Source organism: Megascapheus bottae, chromosome 2 (genome assembly GCF_031878675.1).
Source record: "Megascapheus bottae isolate mThoBot1 chromosome 2, mThoBot2.hap1, whole genome shotgun sequence".
Taxonomy (NCBI): domain Eukaryota; kingdom Metazoa; phylum Chordata; class Mammalia; order Rodentia; family Geomyidae; genus Megascapheus; species Megascapheus bottae.
In genome coordinates, this window is record NC_143510.1 from 8,549,829 (window position 1) to 8,574,943 (window position 25,115).

The 25,115-nt window shown below is 43.7% G+C and overlaps 1 long non-coding RNA gene and 2 pseudogenes across 1 annotated transcript in view; all 3 read right to left on the minus strand.

The window, feature by feature from the left end:
• The window catches only part of LOC150066360 (uncharacterized), a 47,359-nt gene that overhangs the window by 11,820 nt on the left and 10,424 nt on the right, over positions 1-25,115 (minus strand). The window lies entirely within an intron of this gene.
• On the minus strand, positions 7,793-11,219 carry LOC150066361 (golgin subfamily A member 2 pseudogene; annotated as a pseudogene).
• LOC150066362 (breast cancer metastasis-suppressor 1-like protein pseudogene) lies at positions 18,088-24,509 on the minus strand (annotated as a pseudogene).

Genomic DNA, 25,115 nt, shown 5'->3' on the forward strand with positions numbered 1-25,115 from the left:
CTCACTCTCATCTTGGGGCATGAATTCAGGGCCTGGGTACTGTTCCTGAACTTCTTTTTTTTAATTGTATTTTATTGTTGGGATAATATATAGAGTGGTTACAGTTACATTCGCCATTTTCCTGAGCTTCTTTTGCTCAAGACTAGTACTCTACACTGGAATCCAGTGCAAATTCCAGCTTTTTCTGAGTAGCTTGTTTGGAAATAAGTCTCATGGCCTTTCTTGCCTGGGCTGACTTCGAATTTGGACATTCAAAGCTCAGCCTCCTGAGTAGTTAGGATTATTGGCTTGAGCCACTAGTGTCTGACCACCACCCCCCCCCTCTCTCTCTCTCTCTCTCTCTCTCTCTCTCTCTCTCTCTCTCTCTCTCTCTCTCTCTTTGTCCATCCTGGGACTTGAACTCTGGGCCTAGCTGTTGTCACTGAGCTCTTCAGCTCAAGGCTAGCATTCTGCCACTAGAGCCATAGCACCACTTCCAGTTTTCTGGTGGTTAATTGGAGATAACAGTATCACAGGCTTTTCAGGCCTGGCCTAGCTTTGAACCCTGATCCTCAGATCTCAGCCTCTTGAGTAGCTAGGATTACAGGCATGAGTGACTGGCACCTGGCTTACCATGTTTCTTTATTTGACATATAGGGGTGAGTGACTGGACCTGAAATGTAAAACCTCTAGAGTTTGAGACTAAGGCTTACAATCTCTGATTTTAGACTGATATACATAGATATACATATATACATAGAGCACATACTTTAGTAACGATTTGATAATTCTTTGATCTTTTTGTCCCATTTCTTGCATTGCCATCTTCTTTTGTGTTTCACTTTTTAAATCACGGACATTCAAATTCCCTTCTCATTTCCTTTTCTACTCATTCTATAGATACATTTGTGATCATTATAGGGATTACATTTAAGATTTCTAATTGGAATTTATAGTTCAATGCCGTGCCGAAAGTATGCCTATTGTCCTCGCAAATGTACTGCAAAGGACAAAAGGATCACAGTGAAGCTAAAAAGAGTAATCAGCTACTTCTGTCCTCTTTGTAAATTTGCTGCCATCCAGGGAAGAACGGGATCTGCAAAAAGTATGTCATGTTTCTAAAATGTATCTGGCTTAGAAGGCTACGTTCACTTTGCTCACTGTGGATATGAAGAATGGATGAAGAGTCCAGTCAGAAGTTACCTGTATAGCCTTGGGCCCCATGGTCTCAGCTGCAAAACAAATTGCTTTGTGTGCTTCAAAGTGTTGTTGTATAAACTTGGTGGCTTCATATTCGTATATTGCTTAGGACAAAAACTGACCACAGCCCATTTGATCCTCATCAGTATGATTATTTGCTACTATCATTACCTTCCAGTAAGTTTGAAACCTCATATAAACTTGAAAAAGAAATGCCATAAAACTGAAATGTTCTCAGTTGACTGTTGTAAATGCAGAGGTTTTTTTTTTGGTAAAGAAGTTTTCTGTAAAGAAATTCTTGAGCACTCAGAGCACATTTTTGTACTGTATTACCAGATTTTATAAAATGTATTACTAGATTTTGTCTTACTAGATATGATATTAAATTTTTGGGGAATTAAATAAAATTATTTCTGGCCTGTAGTTAGAAAATGTTTCTTCTTGGGGCTGGGAGTTTGGCCTAGTGATAGAGTGCTTGCCTAGCATGCATGAAGACTGAGTTTGATTACTTGGTACCATACATAGACCTAGAAAAAAGCTGGAAGTGGTGCTGAGGCTCAACTGGTAGAGCACTAGCCTTGAGCAAAAGATTCTCAGGTACAGAAAAAGGCACAGAGCCCAGGTCCCAGGTCCCCCAAACCAATAAAATGCCAACAAATTCTTTTTACACAAAGATCTATAATCATTTATGTCTCTAAAAAATATCCAGCTTAATGATATTCAAATGTAATTGAATAAGCTCCATCTTTGAAACCACAGGTAGTTTTTATGGATTGCTTATAGTTTGTCTTTATTTTCTTTTTCTTTTTTGTTCTCTTCTTTTTCAGTATTTGAGATTCACTCAGGACTTTCAAATTGCTAGGCAGGCACCCTATGTCTTGAACCATACCTCCAGCCCTTTTCTCTGTAATTACTTTCTTGAGTTATGCCTCGGCGGCCAGGACTGCCATACTGCTACATTTCTCACAAAGGTAGAATGGCAGGAATGTTCGAACATGCCGCGCATTGAATGTATGGGCATGTCTGAACTATTGATTTTGCCAGTCCTCAGTCTTGAACTCAGGGCCTAAGTACAGTCCTTGGACTTTTTCAAGGATAGAGCACTACCACTTCAGCCACACTACTATTTCCAGCTTTTTCTACATATATGTGGTACCAAGGAAACAAACCCGCGTCTTTGTATATGCTAGGAAAGCACTCTATCACTAGGCCAGACTCCCGGCCCTTTTGTGAACTATTTTTGTTCCAGCTGGCCTTGAACCTCAATCTTTCTGATCTCTGTCTCTCAAACAGCTAGGATTGAAGACATGAGTGACTGTGCCTGGCTTACTTTCTGACTGGATAATATAGGCATGATTTTGCATACCTCTGTTTTAACTTTGTTTTATTTTACACTACTCCTGTGTACAGACACACAAAGCATTTAAATTTTCAGTGTGGGAGCTGTTTGTGAGTCAGTGGTGGAGAATTTCTCTAGCACACTGTGAGGCTCTAAGTGCAATTTGTGTGTGTGTGTGTGTGTGTGTGTGTGTGTGTGTATGTGTGTGTGTGTGTGTGTGTAGATTCTGGTTCTTGAACAGAGCCCGGATGTCATCCTTGAGCTTTTTGAACAAGGTTCGCTCTCTACCATTTGATTCCCAGCTCAACTTCTGGCTTTTTTCGTGGTTTGTTGGACATAAAAGTTTCCCTTTCCTGCTTGGGCTGGCTTCAAACCACAGTTCTCTGATCTCTGTCTCCAGAGTAGCTGGGATCACAGGCGTGAGCACCAGCTCTCAGTTCGCATGGTATGTTTGATCCTCACTCTGTCTGAACAGATCAGCAGGCAGCTGCAGGTAGCGGCAGGACGACCTGTTGGGAGAAAGAACTGAGAGCAGGGATGCACAGCAGCCATAATCTTCCGTGTTCACGTGGTGGCTCACATCTGTCCTCACAGCTCCTCAAGACCTCCTCAAGCAACACACTGACACCTCCTGCCCAGACCAACAAATCTGTCTCCTCAAAGAAAAACCTAAAAGAGTAAAAACTTTCCATGAGCAGATCTAGCTGGACTGGCCAATTCCTGTCCCCAACCTGCTATATTTCACCTGTGAAGAAAGTGCGTGGTTTGAGGGTTTTCCTAATGTTTTGGTGACGAAAACTCGTGCTCTTGAAGTACACATCATTCCTCCAGTTCCATCTTCAGCTGTCGTGAGTGGGCGTGCGCCTGGTGCACGTGTTAAACTGGGTCAAGTTGTGCTCCTGGGTCTCCACCAACAGATGGGGAGTCACTGTCGCCATCACCTGCCATACTTGGGGCGTCCTTTCACAGCAGCAGCCACTTCTTCAGGGAGGTGTTCTGGAGCCCTTCCACCACTTCCCAGGCTGGGCCAGCCGCAGGCGCGGCTGGCTCCAGCAGCCCACCTGGAGCACCCTCTGCACACCCGCCAGCCTGCCCAAGCCCAGCTCCTTCTTCTTCCTCCCTGGGGTAGGTACCATCCAAACTGGCAAGTGACTTGGATGTGCTGAGGTCAAAACCACAGGATCGCCAAATGAAAGTTATAGAAGAAGATTGGAAATACTCATGGGCCACTGAAATGCTGTTTTAACCCTGGAGCTTGTGGCTCCCTAGCTGTTCAGGAGGCTGAGATCTGAAGATAGAGGTTCAAAGATCTCCAGGAGACTTTTATCTCTAATCAACCACTCAAAATTCAGAAGTGGTGCTGGGGCTCAAAGTGGCAGAGCACTAGCCTTGAGCAAAAGAGGTCAAATACAATGCCCAGGACCTGAGTTCAAGCCCCAGAACCAAAAAACAAACAAACAAATTCTGCATTTTTAGAAAAACCTGTGTTAACAAGTTCCAGAAAAGCAGCAAATTCTAGAAACAGAATTATAATTGTGGGTTCTAATCTCACTTTGCCAAGACCCCGTTTTAAGATCCTGGTTTACAGGGAATCCTTGACGCTTTATTTCCTCAGAGGCAAAACAAGGAAAGGTCAAGCTCACCACCTCCTCACAGGGAAGACACTCCCCTCTCTAATCATGAACACAATGCATTGTCACAAACCCACAGTGGAAAATGATTCGATCTGCATCTCATCCTGTAGCAGCTGAAGGGCATTGTAATTCTACCCTTTAGGTGTATAGTTGATCTAAAGCTTCTTACTTCTCTTACATCTCATGAAAGAAATGTTGCATTCGACTTCTACATTAAACACGGTACATTGTTTTTCTACTTACTGCAAGGACTGTGGAAACCAATGAATATTTCTGCATGGACTTAGGTGTTATCAAGTTTTGTGAGAGAATATGCTTTCCAAACTGTTGGCATATTCATCCCCAATCTGTGTTGATAGCCTTCATCTTGGGTCATCCACCAGCCAGTCCGGCCCCAATTGCTCATTCCCACCCAAACTGCATGTACCCCCAGCCCCAACTGCAACAGCAACATGCTGCTGCCTTAATGTGGGTGCTCATTCCCAGTCGCACACTATGTCTAATGTCTAGCTGCAAAATATGTATTATTTCAGCTACGTGCAAGATACAGGTTTTTTTCCTGGCTACACGTCGGCAATACAATGTCCTGCCCTGGCTGTCTGCTCTCTCCAGTGTCCAGCTGTGACTACAAAGATTTCCTGCTCCAGTCCCCTTCTCTTGCCTTCAGTCTCCGTGGTATTATATGACTATCTTCCCTGATGGAGAGCATGTTGTAGTCTCTATCCCAGGAAAGCTAGCCTGTCAGCTGCGGCTGACAGTCTTTTCTTTCTGTGTGTCCCTGTGGTATTCCAAGCTGGTACTTACACTAACTTGGGTCTTAATACTTCCTATTGGTGGCAGTCTTATTTAGACCTAAGCTCTTTCTTTAGCCACTTAAGATAAAATGTTCAAATCATACTGAAAGAACCACCAGAAAAGAATTCAACACCAGACAAACTCCATCAGTGCTGAAAATCCTAAAACAACCTGAACAGTGCTTGAGTTAGTTGAGCTTCTGCATTTTATTCGCTCAGTAGAAACATTTTTACTTTTGATCAGTTGTAGGGCCTTACCTCTGGGCCAGGACACTGACCCTGAGCTCTTCAGCTCAAGGCCAGTACTCTACCAATTTGAGCTACAGCAACTCTTCTGGTTTTCTGGTAGTTAACTAGAAATAAGAGTCTCATAGACTTTCCTGCCTGGGCTGACTTTGAACTGAAATCCTCAGATCTCAGCCTCCTGAGTAGGTAGGATTTCAGGTATGAGCCACCATGGCCCAGCTTCAGTGGCAATTTTTCATGAATATGTATTGCACATATGTAAAACAATATCTATCTATCTCTATATATGTTTATTTATTTTGCCAATTGTGGGCCTATGCACAGTCCTTGGACAAGTTTTGCTTAAGGCTAGTGCCCTGCCACTTGAGTCACAGTGCCACTTCCAGCTTTTTCTGTGTATGTGGTACTGAGGAATCAAACCCAGAGCCTCATGCATGCTAGGCAAGCACCCTACCACTAGGGCATGCTCCCGGCCCATGTGAAAATATTTTTAAATGATTTATTTTTTATGGATATGTGCCTCTATTAAAACTTGAACTCAGGCCTCGCCAATGTTCTAGAGTTTTTTTTTCCTTTAACCTCAAGCCTATCATTTTACCACTTGAGCTACAGCTCTATTTAATATTTTTGGTGGTTATTTGGAAATATATATCCCAAGGACTTTTCTGCCTATACTTGCTTTGAAACCCAATCTTCAGGTTCTAGCCTCCTGATTTACTAAGGTTAAAAGTAAAAGACATTTGATTAAAATGATTTCAAATTGTGAAGTAATCATAGATGGTGTATTATGTATCTTCTCTTTTGCACACTCTTTCATCTCTGCCTGGGTGCTGTCCCTGAGCAATTCAGCTCAAGGCTACAGTCCTACCCTTGAACCAAGCCCCACTTCCTGTATTCTACAGGTTAATTGGAGATAAGGGTCTCAGGTCTATTTGTGCCTGGCTTCATCTGCTGCTTCTGACAATATTCAGTTTCCACTGTCAGGAGCCAGAAGCTCATACTTGTAAGTCTGCCTACTCAGCAAGTTGAGACCTGAGGGTGTCAGATCAAAACCAGCCATGGTGAACCAATCCAACAGACACTTGTCTCCAAATAGCTAGTAAAAGGCTGAAAGTGGAGGCAAAAAGGCCCAGGGAGGTCAAGATTCCAGTACCTGCCCAAATAGGACTGAATAGCACCCTTCTAAAGTTCTTGTTTCAGTCACAACTCAGGAAAATATAGGAATTCAGCATTTAATTCTTAGGGCTCCACTGAACCAAAAAAGAGGGTGTGGGGTCCATTTGAACTTCAGTAGGCTACTGTGACTGTGTACTTGAGAGCTTGCAAAGAGCTAGAAAAAACAGTCCTGATCAGTTTCATTCTGATGTTAAGTGTAACTTGATTCAAACTCTTCCAGGAGCCTGTTAATGAATATATATCTCCATAATTTCTGGAGTCAGGAGGCAAACAGGAAAGAGCAGAATTGCCCAAAAACAGACTCTGTGACAAAAGGGGTTCCAGAAATAACTTTCAATTTTTATGTGCCTTAAATCAGGAAGATGAAAACAGGAGAAACTAGAGTGGATATTTTATTCAAGAAATAATCATTACAGGGCTGGGAGTTTGGCCTAGTGGCAGAGGGCTTGCCTAGCATGAATGAAGGCCCAGGTTCGATTCCTTAGTACTACATACATAGAAAAAAATAGCCAGAAGAGGTGCTGAGGCTCAATGATAAAGCTTCTAGCCTTGAGAAAGTCCAAGGACAGTGCTCAATCTCTGAGCTCAAGCTCAAACCCAGGACTGGCAAAAAAAAGAGTATCACTACAATATGTTTCACTAAAAATATTGAGATATGTAATATTTAAAAAATTCATAATTCCATATTCTTTTCATATTACAGTTCTTTTCTCCATTTGATAAGAGTTCATTTTCTTTTTTTTTGCCAGTCCTGGGCTTGAGCTCAAGGCCTGAGCACTGTCCTTGGACTTTCTCAAGGCTAGAGTTCTACCACTTGAGCCTCAGCATCACTTCTGGCTTTTTTTTTCTATGTATGTGGTACCAAGGAATCGAACACGGGTCTTCATGCATGCTAGACAAGCACTTTAACCACTAGGCCAAACTCCCGGCCCAAGAGTTCATTTTCTACTCATAGTATTTATCTTTCACAAATACTCAATGTTAAGAACCTTTCCTTCTTTTCTATAGTTTTTGCTAATTACTCATCTCAAAAAACCCATTGTGGCATTTTAATATTCAAACAAGAAAATACATTGTTGCTGGTATAATGTGTAATTGTAAATGTAGTGAACTCAGAAAATTAAAAACAAAAGCAAGAGAAAATGTTACTTATTCAAGAAATAATATAGAACATATTGCTGTATGGTTTACTAAAAACACTGACATATGAGATATTCTTCTATAGGACTTCTAAAATTCTGTATTTTTCATTTAGGATTATAATTCTGTAAACAATTTGGAAAGTGTTTTCAATTACAGCACGTCTATAATTATTAAACTCATAGTTTGTCAGTTTTCTAAATATGTACCATTAAGAACTTTCTCTCTCTCTTTCTCTCTCTCTTTCTCTCTTTCTCTCTCTCTCTCTCTCTCGCTCGCTCGCTCGTACAGTTTTTACTATTTGGTCATCTCAATATCTTCCTCATGGCATTATAATATTCAAACAAGACTATTTCCATTACTCTTATAGCTTAGTACATTATGAAAATGTGCCTAACTATACAGTAAATGTACCAACTTAGTACATTAAATGATTAAAATCATGTATATAATACTGTCATGTATAGGTTTTTTGAAAAATAGATAATATCATGGTATGAAGTCAAGATATTACTACATTATAAACCTTCCAATTATTAATTAATATCAGTGTCATTCAATATTAATATGAAGCAAGGTCATTGCTCCCAGCTTCCTTTGTAAAGGATTCACCTCTTATAATAACCCTGACTAGGGCCCGGTCCCTGGAACCCATAAAGTCTTAAGACCTGCCTTGATATGGACACCTCCCAGCAGCCTCTGCTCTATCTGACCTGCGGTTAACTCCCCTTTCCTGACCAGTCCATTAAATTGAACTCTCATGCCCAATGTATCATTGCAGTATCTAGATGGTGATTATGTCAAACACATCCTTTGCTTCAGCCTTGTAGAAGAAAGGGAGACAGAACTGTTGGCCCAAGCCCGCGGGGTCTCCGTGGGCTTGCACAGCAGGCAGCAGCTGCACAGGAGGCTCTGCAGTGGGGTTCTCCAGGGGCCCAGGGGCCCCAGCCTCTCCAGGGACAGGTGCCAAGTTTTCTTCAAGACACACGCCTTCCAACTCTTGCTGGACCTTCCTGACTTCCATCTTCAGGGGCCCCGAGAGGTGTGAGGGGGCCTGGGCAGCAGGGGCCGGGGAGGCTGCCAGCATCTTGTCCTGGCACTCTGTGCCCTCCCCTGCAAGGCACAGCAGCAGCTCCTGCAGCTCCTTCTTCTTCTTCCTCTTCTCCTGGGACAGCTGGCTGACACACTCGTCTTTTTCCTGACACAGCTTCTCCAGGACTCCCATCTGCTCTTTGTAGGAAACGATGGTCTCTTCCAGGGCGCTCACGTGCTGTGCCAGCTGGCTGCAGCGACGCTGGAGGTCATCCATTGCACTCTGGCCATCCACCTGGGCAGCCAGGTCTTCGTGGAAGCAGATCTTCAGCTTCTTGGGCGCCTGCACTTCCTCCTTCCTCTTCCCAAACAAGCCATGGATCCAGCGCTTGGGGAAGAGGGCCTGGCCCTCCAGATTTCTCTGCCACTGTGCTGCCAGCTGACTCAGGCAACCACAGCGGGCCTGCTGCTCCTGCAGCTGCCTGCAGAGCCTCGCCTTCTTGCACTCTGCAATGGACAGTACTTCCTCGTAAAAATCACACATGCTTTGGGGGTTGTCCACGTCCTCGGGCACAGTCCCATCGGGGGCAGTCGCCTCCTCACCCTTGTCTTCTTCTCTGCGCAGGCCTCCTCCTTCCCTGAGAAAAGCCAGGGAGCTCAGCTGGGCCCGCAGCTGCGCATTCTCATGTCTGGTGGTTTCCAGGCACTGCAGAGTGTCCTGGAACTTGTCCCTCTCCATCTGGGCCAGCATCTTGCTCTGCACCTGCTCCTGCTGCAGCTGCTCCAGCAGGTGGGTCTGCCTCAGCAGGTGCTGCTGCAGGGCCTCCTTCTCGGAGCTCAGCTGCTGGCTGGAGGCTCTGTGCTGTTCCCGAGTGACTATGAGCTCCTGCATCTGGGCCAGGTTCTTGTCACGCAGATCCTGCAGCTCCTCAGCCACTTGGCTCTGCAACGCAACCATTTCTCTGTCTTCCCTCAACTTCTCCTCCAGCTTGGCCAGCTTCTCCTGCAGGGTTGTCTTCTCCTGCTACTCTGCGTGCAGGAGGCTGGCCAGCTCCCCCTTCTCAGCGCTCAGCCTCTGCAAGGCATCCTGCAGCTGGCCCAGCTGTTCCTTGAGCTCTCGGTTGAGCATCAGGGTGCATCTCATGGTCTCGTGCTCCTTTTCCATCGTCTCCAGGATCTTGCGCCGATCCTCAGCGTGCTGATCCCACTCCTCAGCCTTCTTCTCCAGGATCCACAGCCGCTGCTGCTGCTCTAGGTACTGGAGACTGAGGCTCTGGTTCTCCTCCACCTGCATGTGAAGCTGCTCCTGCACGGTCTTGAGCTCCTGCTGCCACTGCAGGGCCTGGGCTTGCAGCTGCTGCTCAGCCTCACATGGGCCTGCGAGGGGCGGCGGGGGCTGCAGCTCTGACAGCTGCTTTCTCAGCTCCACCAGCCTGCTCTCCAGCTCCCCAACCTGCCCTAGCCCCTGCTCCTTCTCCTCTCTCAGCTGGCTCACCTGTTCTGCCAGCTGCTGGACCTTCTCCTGCCCCATGCACCTTTCCACCCTCAAGTCCTCTGCAAAGGTGTCTCTCTCCAACTCCAATGCTCTCACCATCTCTCTCATGTGGTTGAGTTGACTTTCCAATGCTGCCCGCTCTTCTAGTGCCTGCTGGCCCTCGTGCACTTGGATCTTCATGGCGGCCTTCTCGGTCAGGAGTTCTTCCAGCCTCTCCTGTAGCACTGTGTTCTCGTCCTCCAGGTCTTCACAGAGTCTTGCCTTCCCCTGGAGCTGCAGCTTCACACGGTTCAGGGCTTTCAGGAGCTCTATGTTGTTCTGCTCGGCCTCCATCTGCTTGGTGCAGTCTGCAGATGAGGTCATCTCTAGCTCTGACACACGCTGCTCTGCAGCCTGCAGGCGGCTGGTGAGACTCTCCTGCGCCAGTGCTCTTTCACTGGTCACCTGCTGCATGTGGGCCAGGGCAGACTGCAAATCCCATTTCTCTGAGCTCAGCATCTGTATTCACAGCTTCTGCTGCTCCAGCTCTGCTCTCAGGGCTTCCTGCACACAGGCCATCTTCTGGTTCTCCTCCCTCTGTTGATCTTGCAGGGCTTCCTTCTCCTGGTTCAGTTGTTGGATGTCTCTATACAGCTGCTGGATGTGTGTGGTGCTGGAGTCCAGGGCAAGCACCAGGTGCTGACATTGCCTTTCCAGGTCCTCAGTGTGTCTATGACCTGTGACCCCCTTCCCCCTGGCAGCTGTGACAGTGCCCATTGGAGGGCGAGGCTCAGGGCATGTGTGGTCTTGGGCTGCCCCCTTGAGTACAGGACAGTCTCCAGAGGTGTTTGTCTTGGGTTTACCTCCCTCTCTAGTGTTCTTCTTGTTCTTGGATGCTGCAGGTCTATCAGGATGATTTCTCTGCTGGTATTCCTGCAGTATTTTCCTTCCTGCAGCTACCTTTTTTCTTCTCGTCTGCTCAGACATCCCAGCACTGGGACGGCGAAGGTGGGGCGGCCACATTCCCAGGCTCTAAACTCCACTCACTTCTCACAATCACCAATAACTCTGTCTACCTCCAACGCTATCTGCAATGTCACCTCGATTCGCTCACTCACCACTCACCACCTCTACATCCCTCAACTCCTGTAGTGGTGTGAGCTAATAGAGGGAATCCTGGTGTTACTGGGCAGCATGGAATGTGGGCGGGGCCTCAATTCTTTTATCCCATTGGTCAGAGCAACATGAAAAATTGGAGGTGTGGCCAGAATTTTGTGATGCAGGCAGAATGCTAAAGGCCTACTGACAGTTGCATCTGAACCTCTCCTAGGCAGTCCCTCCCACATGGGGTCAGTTAGGGACCACTTCTACCTGGCAGCCTGCACAGTTCTACTGGGGTCTGTTAATGGCCATGACCTCCATCACATAGTTCCAGTCACTTAGGATCCTGGGATGTCAGTTTCAGGCCTCTGTCCTAGACCATCTTGTGCTGCAGATTCTCATGACCAAAGTTCAGGGGATGGGATCTCAGAATTCAAATGGAGAATAAAGAATGCAGACAGAACTGTCCATCACTGTACATACCTTCTTGCATTTCACAATTTACTGCCAAATATCTATGTCTTAAAAAATCTCTTCATCAAGGCCAGACACAGTGGCTCACACTGGAAAGCCTAAATTAATTTTGAAGATGAACTTCAGTAAAAACTTATTATTAAGCAGGCCCTGCCACAAGGTCACGCTGAACTGATTCTAAACCAGCAGAGGTAGGAGTTTCAAAGAAAGTAATAAATTACAGACTACTCTCAGTGATTTGAGGCCCTAGGATAAAATAACCATTGAGATATCCTGTCAGCTGTCCTCCAGCTGCCTGAGAGCTTGCCATGTATCCCCTAAGCATGATCTGCACACGTATCCTCTAACACTAGCCAATCAATTCATAATACATCAACCCTTTGAGCTAACCCTATAAAAACATTGTACAACAGGAAGTCGGTACCCTCTCAACTCAGACCTGCTGTGTCGGTGTTGGCTGTGAGTCCACGTTCGAGCTTGCAATAAAGAATCTCGTGCTCTTACATCATATTCGGATCCTTGGTGGTCTTTAGGGACCCCAAAATCTGGGCACAACACCTGTAATCCTAGCTACACAGGAGGCTAATATCTGAGGATTGCGGTTCAAAGCCAGCCCAGACATTAAAATCCGTGAGGCTCTTGTCCCCAATTAATGACCAGAAAAGCAGAAGTGGTACTATGACTCAAGGGGTAGGTGGTAACCTTGATCTAAAAAGCTCAGGGACAACACCCAGTTCCAGAGTTCAAGTCCCATACCCGATAAAAAAAAAAAACTCTCCATCAGTCAGAGGTAATTCGATTGAACAAGTTAACTAAAAATGTTAATCTGTGAAGTAATTTGATTGCAATGCTATTTTACAGTTGTATGGATTTTAGAAAGATTCTCTGAGATTCCTTGTATGTAAAGTTTGGATTTTGGGACACAGAGCAAGTGCTTGTAATTTTTGCATGTAGAAAAATTTTCATTAGGGTGTAAACGTATTCTATGTGAACTCAGGCTTCAGGAGAAGAAAAAACAAAATGTTGTCTTCAAAATCAGGCTGCATATTCAAGATGGGGCTGGAAAAGTAGGGAAATTCCCTAGCTTTCTCCAAGCAAAAAGACATGGGTTTCCAACATGCATTTCTCCTAAGAAATAGACAACAAGAAAATCCTAGCAAGCAGAAAATCAAAGGAATGAAGTATAAGAGAAAAAAAAAACAACCCTCAGAATCTGCACATCCAAAGAGTGAATTGCAAATACCCCCTCTACCTGCCCTGGGTCACCACTGCTAAGCTGTGAAAGCAGCCTGCTGTCACCTTGGACGTTGGAAACATCATTGGACCACAGACCCAAACAGAGGAAATTCTCACCATGCCAGACCTGGACAGCACAGACAGAGACTTGGACCATAGGAACCCTGAAACCAGACCTGGAGAATTCCCACTTCCACACTGCTCAGTCCACAATCAGCACAACACAGTATGGCGTCAGCCTGGCAATCAGGAAACTCCAGAGCCTAGGTACAAAAATCTGCCACAGCATCACTGGATAGCCATTAACCAGGCCCAGAAACAGTGAGTACCAGGCTGCAGAACCTCCCCCAACACCCACGGGAAACAGAGCTGGCAGTGAGCTAAAGAGCTTGACCGGGGCCCTTCCCACTCCCACCCCAGAAGGAACAGCACATTTGTGGAGGCCAAAGCAGACAGAATGCTTCCTCACACCGCACACCACACCTGCTGGCCTGGAAGGCCACAGGACCCAGAATTCCCCACAGTATGGGCTACCAGGAGAGAAAGCAAGGACTAGAAGCCACGCCCTTGCAGAGATCCACCCGCAAAGATCTGTGTGCCCCAGCAGCCAGTGGAGCATGCCACACCTGCTGACACCTCCAAAACCAGCTCTCCTCTACATGGGATTTCAAACCACCTGGGCCACCAACCCTACTGAAACTGCAAAACACCAGTGCACCACAGCAGCCCAGTAGAGGAGCATACCACCCGCTGGCACTTCCCAAGCCAACTTGCTCATGGTGGGAATTCTAAGCACCTTGGCCACTGGTCCTACTGATACCAGGAAACTCCAGCAAGCTCCAGCAGTCTCCATGGAACCAGGCCGATGGAGCATGCCCCACACACTGGAAACACCCAAGCCAACTGGCTGAGGTTGGGAATTCAAACAGCCTGACCCACAGGTCCAGGTGAAGCCATGAATCACACACAAGCTCTGGCAACTGGAGGAGTATCCTCTACCCACTGGGATATGCCATCAAGTGCATCACAAGTGGGAACTCAAGCTGCCTAGGCTTCTGGCCCTTAACTGGAGCTGGGAATAGTGTGCCTTCTCCAGCTGCTGGAAGAACTCCCCCAATACCAGGAGCTGTCAAGTGACAAAGCACATTAGCCACAGGGTTAGGCCACCCAGCAGGCACAAGCCTAGGTCAAGGAAAGGCTGCAACCTGTTGGACACCAATAGGCAGAGCTTGGGCCCCAGTCCTTACATTTCCTGAATCTAAATAGGTAGATCACCAAGAAAGATTACAAGTTCTATGGACAGTCAAGACTGCAACCAAACCCAAAAGCCAACATCCATCCAGAAGAGAAGTCCAGTGGGAGTGCAGAGGAAATGGAAGACAAAAGAACCATTAGAGATATGAGAACAGCATTGACCAAAGAAATAAAAGGAGAGAGCACAAAAAAAGATTACAACGGAAATCCAAGACTTAAAAAGATGTAGAGAAAAATACACAGTAGATGCATTGTTAAAAGATCAAAGTAACACTCTGAGGACCATATAAGAACCATAAACAGGTCAATTTCCTCAGTGCAAGCCACAATGGAAAGAATAAGAAACAGAATAAGTGAGATGGAAAACAGAATATCAGAAGTAAAAGATAAATCAGAGGAGGTAGAGTACAAAGTCATATAGTAAAAAAAAAAAACACCACTCAGAAATTATCAAAGGGAGGTCCAAGAATTGGCAGACAAAGCCTAGAATCAAATGCACGTATGACAGGAATCAGTGTGTGGGAGGAGTACCATAATAGAGGGATGCAACATTCATTCATTAAAGATTATTACAGAAAACTTCCCCAGTGTTAAGAGAGAAAATCTCACCCTCATAGCAGAAGCATAGAGAAAACCTAGTACACAGGATCCTAGAAGAAACACTTTTAGATACATCATAATAAAATCATTCGACCAGAGTAGCAAGGAACTGATTTTAAATGCTTCAAAATTAAAGAAGGAGCTATATTAAATGAAAAAAAGATTCAGAATCACTGGGTACCTTTCCATACAAACTCTCAATGTGAGGACAGTCGAGAAAGGGACCATTCAAGCTAAGAAGATAAACAACTGCCAACCCAAACTCATTTACTCAGAGAACCTAGCATTTACATTTGATGGTGAGACTAAAACCTTTCATGATCAACACAGATTACAGAAATTCATGGGCACTAAGCCAGAACTACAAAAAAAATACTGGAAAGAGAAATACAATCTGAAGAAAATAATTAAAATCAGGGAACCACATCAGATAGAAGTCACTAGAAGATCAATTTAGTAAGAATAGGAAAAGGAAAGAAGCAAAACACAGGAAAGAAAGAAAATGGCAGGAAACATTACACAGCTCTCTATAACTCTAAACAATAACAGACTCACCTCTCCGATCAAAAGAAAAAAGAACTGCAGATTGCATCAGGAAAAGCATTTCATCCATTTGTTGGCTCTAAGAGATCCATCTCACAGTCAAAGATAGAAGCCAGAAGTGCTGCTCTGGCTCAAGGGGTAGAACTCTAGCCTTGAGAAGATCCAAGGACAGTGTTCACACTCTGAACTCAAGTCAGGGGCAGGCAAAAAAAAAAGGCAGGAGTAGACATAGTGTAGTGGAATCTGATAAAATAAACTCACTAAAATGAAAAAGACGGAAAAGGTAATTACATGACAATAAAAGGAACAATCCATGAAGAGGAAATCACAGTCATCAAGTAATATGCAGCAAACAATGGAGGACCTAATTACATTAAACAACCACTCTCAGACTTACAGAACAAGACAGACACAAACACAATAGTAATGGTAAGCTTCAATACCCCACTTTCACCAATGGACAGGTCACCTAAACAGAGGATAAGCAAAGAAGCCTCTGAACTAAATGACACCATAACCCAAATGGACTTAACAGATACTGCAGAGTCTTCCACCCAATAACAACTCAGTACATTATTCTCAGTAGCACATGGGTCATTCTCCAAAATAAATCATATAGTTCACACAGAGAATCTAAGCAAATACAAGAGGATTGACATAATCCCTTGCATCCTATCCTATCATAGTGGAATCAACCACAGTTCTTAACAAAAAAGCATACTGCAGGAATTACTCAAAACATGGAGGTTGAACAACACACTACTAAATAACAGCTGGGTCACAAAACATATTAAAGGTCTTAGAACATTCTTACACGTCAATGAAAATGAAAATATATCCCAATTGAATCTCTGGGATATAGTAAAAGCAGTGCTGAGGGAAAAGTTCATAGTTGTAAGGACACATATAAGGAAAACAGAAGTAGACCAAGCAAATAATTTCATCATCCAATTAGAACATCTAGAAAAACAAGAAAAAATTAAAATCAAAGCTACTAGATGGAGAGCGATAACAAAGATTAGGGCAGAAATCAAGAAAAAATTATTTTTTTCTGTCATGGGATTAAAACTGTGGGCCTGGGCGTTATCCCTGAGATCTTCAGCTCAAGGCTTCCACCCTAATCATTGAGCCTCATCACCACTTCCGGTTTTCTGGTGATTAATTGGAGATCAAAGTCTCATAGGTTTGGAGTACCTGGGCTGGCTTTGAACCTCAATCCACAGATCTCAGCCTCCTGAGTAGCTAATTATTACACACGTGAGTCACCATGCCCAGCAAGAAATTAAAGAAAAGATTATATACAAAACAATTTTAAAAGCTGGTATTTTGAAATAATTAATAAAAGAGGCAGGACTCTTGCAAGATTAATGAATAAAGGAGACTCAAATCAATAAGATCAGGGATACTACCAGGAAGATGCCAAGCAAAGAAGCCCATGAACAATATCACAGATGAAAATGGTAATATCACGACAGAAATTACCAAGATCCAGAATATCATGAGGGAATACTTCTCAAACCTTTATGCCAACAAATTTGAGAATCTAGATGAAATGGATGAATTCCTAGCCAATATTAACATAACTGAACCAAGAAGAACTAAGCCAACTCAACAGGCCTATTTCAAGCTCTGAAATAGAAATGGCGATTAGAGAACTTCCACCTAAGAAAAGCCCAGGGCCAGATGGATTCACAGCTGAATTCTATAAGGTCTTCAAAGCAGAGCTCACACCAATCTGCACAGGATGGTCTGCAGAGGTAAAATAGTAAGAAAAAACAACGGAATCATGCAGCCAGCCTGCTTTAGTAAGTTCATTTGTTCCTTGTTCCTTAAGTCTAATATACCAGATTAAAGTGCACAAGACCACCAGGAATCCTTGATTTGGTTGTACCCTAACCATGCACACAGCCTGCTCTATGAAGGGCTTCAATCCTTTGTACTGTTCCTTAGGCTTTGGGAGTTCATCATGAATGGAGCTAAGGGGAGAAAGGTCAACACTGTCTAAATTGCACCACATGGCCATAACGAATGAAAACACCAAACACAAAAGTGTTATTCTGGGAAAGAGTCAGAGAAATCATTCCTGCTATTTTGGCCCTAGGAATAAAATTAGAATAAGGACTTAGCTTAACTCTGAAAAATACTACTACATATCTGTTTCAAAAGCTGAGACAAGCCCAGCAAGACCACAATACTGCCATCACTGTTCACCACACACATAGTGCATCATAAATACAGGCACAAACACCTGCCCTCTAAGGGGTTGCAGGAATACAGGTAGAAACATTGTAACATTTGACACATACCTTACTAATTAACACTAAGCATACTTTGTAAAAACAGGACACCACCATAGAATCAAGGAATAGGAGAAGGAAAGCTACTCTACAAAAGTGTTCCTTTTTCCTTTCATTTGGGTCAAACAAGATTTTAATGCTCAGGCCATCAGTTCTAAATAAGCTGATGACATGTATACACTTTCACATATATATGCTTAAATTTCATTCTGATTTAAACTAATGTACTAGTACGAATCATATATGGGAAACATTTATCTATCTTATTTACAAAGATATGCAATGCTTTTTAAAAATATAGATCAACCTGCCCATGGTTCCATACAGATGAGACAATTCATATAATTTCTTTAAAAAGAAAAAAATCAGTAAGAAATGCCTACATGTATACCTCCTGGTCACTAGACTTAAAAGCCAAATAAATGTAACAATCATGATTAAATTTTTATAGCTGTGTTTTTACTTATGTAAATATCAGGTCTACCTAAGAGTACTACCTAGAACTACATATTCTCTAATAATTGGATAGAATATTAAGTTACTGAATACATTTTTAACAGCCATGGCACATCACACTTGGTAACACTAATAAGGTAGATTTAGATAACACTTAAATCACAATTACGAATGTTTAATTGAATATTTTCCTTTCTGTAGCTGTGAAACATAAAGCTTAGATTTGCTTCCATCAGGCCTCTTAAACCAAACTTCATCATGGTTAATTGTAATTACAGCATTTGTAGGACATTCATCTTTCTTATCAATGCAGATTGTTTGTCCACGTATATACCACTCGCCGTCATAATAAGAGTCTCCCCTCTTTGGACCTGGCACTGTGCAGATGCTTTTCCAGCTTCACAGGCAATTCTGTTTTCACTCTATGTGGACCCAGTGTAGCCATTGCCTTTCTCATTGTCGTCCAGTCTTCACCAATATCAAGACCTTGCAGCATGTATAGTATATATGGACCTGAAACAACAACAGGCTTCTTCTTATCAGGACTACAGGGGTCCTTCCTCTTTTTTCGTGACTGAGGTTCATCATTCCACAGCTCTGAGGTGATGTCAATGCTGTGCCTGTCATCCTCAAGCCTTCTGATTTTCTCCTCCAGGTCACTTTGAACTGTATCATACAGCAAAAGCTTTTCACCCTCACAATGCTGGCGAGAAGCTTGAATTTCACATTCATACTTGTTCTTTACAGATTCCAAGCAGAGCTCTCTCTAGATTCCTGCTACCTTTGTATGAATTTGCATATTTTCTTGTAAAGATGCCATTGGTTCCAAATATTCTGGTGCTTTTCCAGCTCTGACTTCTTGTAGTTTTGCATCCACCTGACTTAATCGTTCTTTATGAAGTTGATCATTCAGATCTGTAAACTGTTTCTCAAGACTGAATATTTCATCTAAGCATTCCATTCTTCTTTCACAGTCTTCACCATGCATTTCTGAGGTGTTTCCATCCTTGGAGACCGACTAGCTCTGTCCTCGTCTTCCGAACTGCTCCCCTCTGCATAGTCCACCTCCATCTCATCGTGATGACTAAGCTCCTTGTTATTCCCTCGGGAATGGACCAGCAATTTCCAGGGCCGCCATTGCTTCCCACTTCCCTCGCCCAGCCTGGCCCCTGCTGCTTCAATGAAGGGCACGCCAAAAGCCTCCACCCATCCCAAGTGGCCATGCTAATGCGGAACCCCTCGAACTCCTCCCAGGCCCGGGCCTGTGTGTAATAATTTTTTTCCCAACCTTGGGCTTGACTTAGTACTTGGGTGATGTCTTTGAACCTTTTTCTGTTCAAATCTAGCACAAAGCTTGCTTTATTGAAAATGAACAACTGGTCAGAGATGGGGATCATGAGGGAAAATATTGGGAGAAAACCAAGAAGCAGTGACACTGTTCAAAAAAGAAATATATTCATTCCCTCATCTATGTAGCTGTAACTCCTCTGTACATCACCTTTACAATAAAAATTACTAAAATGCAAACAGCCAAACGTAAAAGCAAAAGTTATCTTGCTGGGGACAGTATAGTGCCTCACAAATCATCTAGTACTGTGCTTTATCCACTGCCCAAAGTGAGCTTCCTAAGGGAAGTATCTTTCCAGAATCTGAAAGTGAACGCAGCAGTATAAAGCATTGATCAGCTCCTCCCCTCAACTACAATTGTGATTGGGGTGGACACATGTTAAAGGGCCCTGCGTGCTTCATGTGCATACAAATCCCTGAGGTTTCAAGGTGGAAAGAGGTGAATCATTAAAGGTGTATTTTGTTCTGTGGTTATACTTGGCTTTATTAGTTACTTGGGATCCTTGGCTATTTGTACCTAAAGAAGGAACTTATGACCTCTTGTGATGTGAGGGTGGCATTAATCTCATGTACGTTTGTGTGTGTGTGTGTATTGCAGTCCTGGGATTTGGATTCTGGGCTTCATCACTTGATAGACAGGCATTCTACTTCTTAGGTCACACTCTCAGTCCTCACTAGCTTGCTCTTTTTAGGGTTGGGGCTATCATTTTCTCCCTTTGTTCTACCCTCCTCTCTGCAGCTGTCCTCCTACAGCCTCCCACGTGGCTAGGATCAGAGTTGTGCACCATCACAAAAAATGGCGTTGATCTTAGCAAGCCATGGAAAGAACATTTTGAATGATAAGGATTTTTGATATATTTCCAAATGACACCAGGAAGAAAGTTGGAAGGTCTCCTTTCACCCAGAATCTGAGATTCTAAACAATCTAGGATATTGCAATGTATCCAGGTACTGTTTCCACACCAGAATAAATCTAGGAGCTTTGTTCATAGCAACATACATATCAACACCAGTTGCCCATGATGAACAGAAAGAAGTAGACTAATGCAGTTAATTATGACTGTGATGGTAGCTTTTGTTTTCTGTAAGCTAACATACAAAGCAAAATGCAGTAAAAAATGAAGAGAAACAGAATAAACACTCAAGTTACTTTCTGCCACACAGGTCAAGGAAAGCAAGTACTGGAAGCAAAGGAAAAGCTCATGTTCCGAGCATGCACCTCTTTCCTTTCTCTCATGTACCACTAGTGTGACTTTTTCATAAGTATCTCACCCCTTTGTTATTTTTTCCATATCTGGGCCTGAACTGGAGCCTGGGCTCTGTTCCTGAGCCTCTGTGTGCTCAAGGCTGGAGCTCTACCACTAGCCCAACTACCACTTGATCCACTGTAACACCTCTGGCTTTTTCTGTTTATGTAGTATTGAGGAATCAAACTCAGGGCTTCCTGCAGGCTCGGCAAGCACTCTACCACTAAGCCATATTCTCAGTCCTGGTTTGTCATCTTTTATTTAAAAAAAAAAACACCCCACAACTTTTATCGGAACTATTTAAAATCAGTGAACATACACTAAAAGATACGTTAGGTATTTTAATTCTTTTACTTATCATTGTGGCTGTATGGTTTACTCATGAATGCACCTTGAATGCAGAGGCAGTTGGAATAGTATCTTAATGGTTATGGTCCTCCCTACCTGTAGTAGGAAAAAAAAATTCAAGAATGACTACTGTTAGCCGGGCCTGGTCCAATCCTCTGGACTCGTGGCAGGATAATAGAAAAATGGGCAGCACATGGGCCATTAGTATGGCCTAGAGGTAGACTACTTGGCTAGCATGCACAAAGCCCTGTCTCTCAGATGGCATGTCCTCAGTGTGCTCTCCATGGGGGAGGGGTGAGGCAGCTCCCTGGAGCTCTTCTACCAGGGTGCAAATCCCATTATTGAGGTTTCATTACCTGATCACCTCCCCAAACTCCCACCTCCTAAATCCATCCCATTGGTGCTCATTTCTGCATTGTTTGGGGATGATACAGCATTTAGAGCACATGTCCAACTTCTCAGGAAGTATTTCAGATTTCCACAGAGCAAGAAACACACATATACACACACACATGTACACACACACACACACACACACTCTTCTGGCAGTTTCATTTCTGTTTGTAAGCTCCTCTCCAACATTCTTGGAAGAGGAAACGATAATGATTGGTTGGCTTCTGGCCATCATAGTTTTCAAGCACATTTGGCAAATTATCACCTTCACTACGACAGATTTTGTTCTATTACCCATTGCCAGGAATGGCCATTTCTCACAATATTATTGATCACACCAACAGTAAGTTTTCATGTTTCAGACAATGTCTACTTTTTCCAGCACCTTTCAAGTCCTTCCTCAATCTTCTAGCAACTGCTTAATCCTGAGTAGCCCAGAATATTGGGTGTCACTTCCCTGACACACTCCCTCCCCTCCCCAAGGCAGCCTGTTTTCAGAGGACACTTCTCTCATGCCACTCCTGTCTGTGTCCTCCATTCCACCCACACGTCCTGCCCTTCTCCTGCTGACCCTTGTTGCCTCTGACCTCTGATTGCTCCTGGAACTCTAGGCTGTGGCCCCCTCCACACACACATGGCTCTATGAAGGGAATGAAATGTTTCTGTGAATGTTTTCATCACCTTGAACACAATCAGCTGAAGAACGTGCTGAGTGTGAGAAGAACTCATGTGGAGGTCTTGTGGGATGCAGCAGAGTTCAACCCAAGTTGCAGAGGATGAATCTTATGTGGGATGACACTACTAGAATTCTTTCCCTAAAGTTCTGCACAGGTACCCAGGAAATCCTAAAGCTCTTACAGGCTCTGAGAGATTTATGTTTTCTTGCATGACAATCATTTTTCTAATAAAACCTTAGGCATTTTATATTAAAAAAATCTAAAGATTTGGAGCAATTCAGGTTCACTGGAGTGCGCGGGATCAGGTAATGGTTTTCAAATGATTGACTTCAAGTCAAAAAACTAAGAATAGATGTTCCTTATCTATAGGGAAGAGAATCCAATTTAAAGCCACTCTGATGTACAAACACGCTATGTAAAATACACTAGGCTTCTGCTTAAGAATGAAAGTGACACCTGGAGTTGGTGACTTATGCTTGTCATTTCAACTACTCAGGAGGCTGAGATCTGAGGATCCTGTTTGGAAGCCAGGTGAAGCAGGATTTCTATGAGGCCCAATCTCCAATTAACCACCAAAACAGAGAACTGGAGCTGTAGTTAAAGTGACAGAGGGTTAATCTTCACCAGAAATGTTCAGGGTTAGCAGCCAGGCCCTGATTTCAGGCTGCTGGATCCACAAAAACGTAACTCAATTATTCAGATTTCATCACAAGGGTTCAAAAGCTATATGAACTTCAAGAAATGAAACAAGAAAGTGTTTTGTAAATTCTATTGTACTGTTAGCGGGTTTCCCCACCCTATTTTTCCCTATTTGTCAACAGTTTTTTATTTCTGTACCCTTGATCTTTTTTATGTATTTATTTTGTCAGTTGTAGGGCTTGAACTCTAGGTCTGGATGCTGTCACTGAGCTCTTCACATCAAGGATATCGCTCTACCCCTTGAGCCACAGCACCACTTCTGGTTTTTTGATTTATTTGGGGATAAGAGTTTCATGGACTTTCATGCCTGGGTTGATTTTGAACTGGAATATTCATATTTTAGCCTCCAGAGTAGCTAGGATTATAGACATGAACTTAGGGCACACCTGGTACCCTTTATCTTGGATGTAAGTTTATGTGATTTGAGGAGAGGAAGGAGCAACACAGAAACCATGGGAAAAAAGGGTAAACTAACTCAGCAGTAATGCTCACTAGACACTATGCAGGAAATGAACTAATCAACTGGAGGGAGAAAGGGGGAAGGAAGGGAAAAATCTGGGCGAAAATAAGGGAGGGGCTTGTAGCAAGCACAATACTCATGGAAAATTGAGATATTTCATGTCACAAGCACTGGTATTTCATTACCATCCACTAGATGACAGACGTTACCCACCTAACTCACTCAGCATAGCAAGTATTGTAACTGGGGTGCCTAAAGTTATTTATTTGCACAAACAGTGCAATCCCATTACCATCTATTAGATGTAGCACTTACACACCTATACAATTCTCTTCCAACTCATCCTCTCTCTGCCTCAAGACTGGTCACTTGTTAGGTCCCTGGGTCTGAGGTCAAGTCACACATGGGTCTGTGAGTCCCTGGGTCTGGTTGAATGAGGAATGGCTTTTGGCGGCTCAGCAGGATCCATGTGGCTTGCTTTGTTGGACAGAGAGTAGTATGTGACCCTCCCTGCTATAGAAGACTAGCAAATGGGTTTCAGGTTGCTCTATTTTGTTTTCTGTGTTCATCTTCTAGGCATGACCTGCCAAGTACCTAGTTCATTCACAAAACCCAGCCCACAATTGTCCACTTTGAACCATCACATATGGGGGGCTCATTTCCATATCTTAAGGCCTCAGTGGTCTTGGTGATTCTTTGTGTAAATTGTCCCGTCTTGTTTACTACTGCACACTAGCTATGCTCTCAACAGAGTGAACTATAAACTCTCTGTATATCACCTTTACAACCAAAGTTTTAGAAAGGCATTCAGACTTCAATATGAAGAAACGTGGATGGATATTTAATCTCTCCTTGAAATCTCGGTAATGATTAGATATAATGTATCCCTAGCCAGGTTCTGGTGGCTCATGACTGTAATCCTAGGTACTCAGGAGACTGAGAGAAGTGAGGATCACAGTTCAGAAAGTCAGCCCAAGAAGAAAAGTCCATGAGACTCTCATCTTCAATAACTCAGAAATGTCTGGAAGTCGTGCTGTGGTCCAAGTGGTAGAGCGCTAGCCTTGAGCAAAAGAACTCACAGATAGTGCCCAGGCCTTGAGTTCAAGTCTCAAAACTGCCCACCCTCCACCAAAGAAAAAGATATGAAATAAATGTTCCACAGGTGGCCTTGGCAGATAAATTCCACGACTACATTCAGAAACTAAAGGAAGAACAGAATAGAGACCAGTGACTTCTCAGGTGGATAGATACTGAATGGCTTTGCCAACAACCTGGTGTTTCCTAGTTATGAGAAGTCTGTTACCTGGCAGTGGTGGCGGTCACAACAGCAGGAACAACGGATAAATTTCAGTTCAGAGGACATTTGGGGGTAAAATCATGTGTGGACTTGGGAATCATCGCTTGTGAGCAAGTGCTTTACAGCCACTTCACCCCTAGTTTCAGCCACAGGTAGTTTCAAGTGAGCAGGAGCTAGCAAAGGAAGATTGTTCAGGTCTCTATTCGGCTGAGTTGCCACCAAATCATCCTTCTCCACATGAGCTGTCCCACTTCCTTGTAGGCCCACTACCTTGCACTTTCCTTACTACCAAGCAACAGCAGGAGTTCAGCTGTAAAACAGACATGCAGATAAAACAAATATGAAACACCAGTGACAGCATACATGCCAACTATTAAAAACTAAACAAGATACTGGAGACTCCAACTTGGGATTCTAGCTATCCATGGAGCTGAGACAGAAAAGATCAAGCTTCAAAACCAGACCAGGCAGCAAAGTCTCAGAGACTATCTCGAATTAAACAGCAAAACAGCAGATTGGGAAATATGGATGAAGTGGTTGGGAAGGCACTGAGTTCAAAACCCAGGACCAGAAACAAAAGTGATCTGTATGAATTTTATATAATATTTTATGTCTTTTCTCCAAGTGTAAATTAGCAGAAGAGCAGACTTGAGCCTAGGGCTTTGCCCAGGA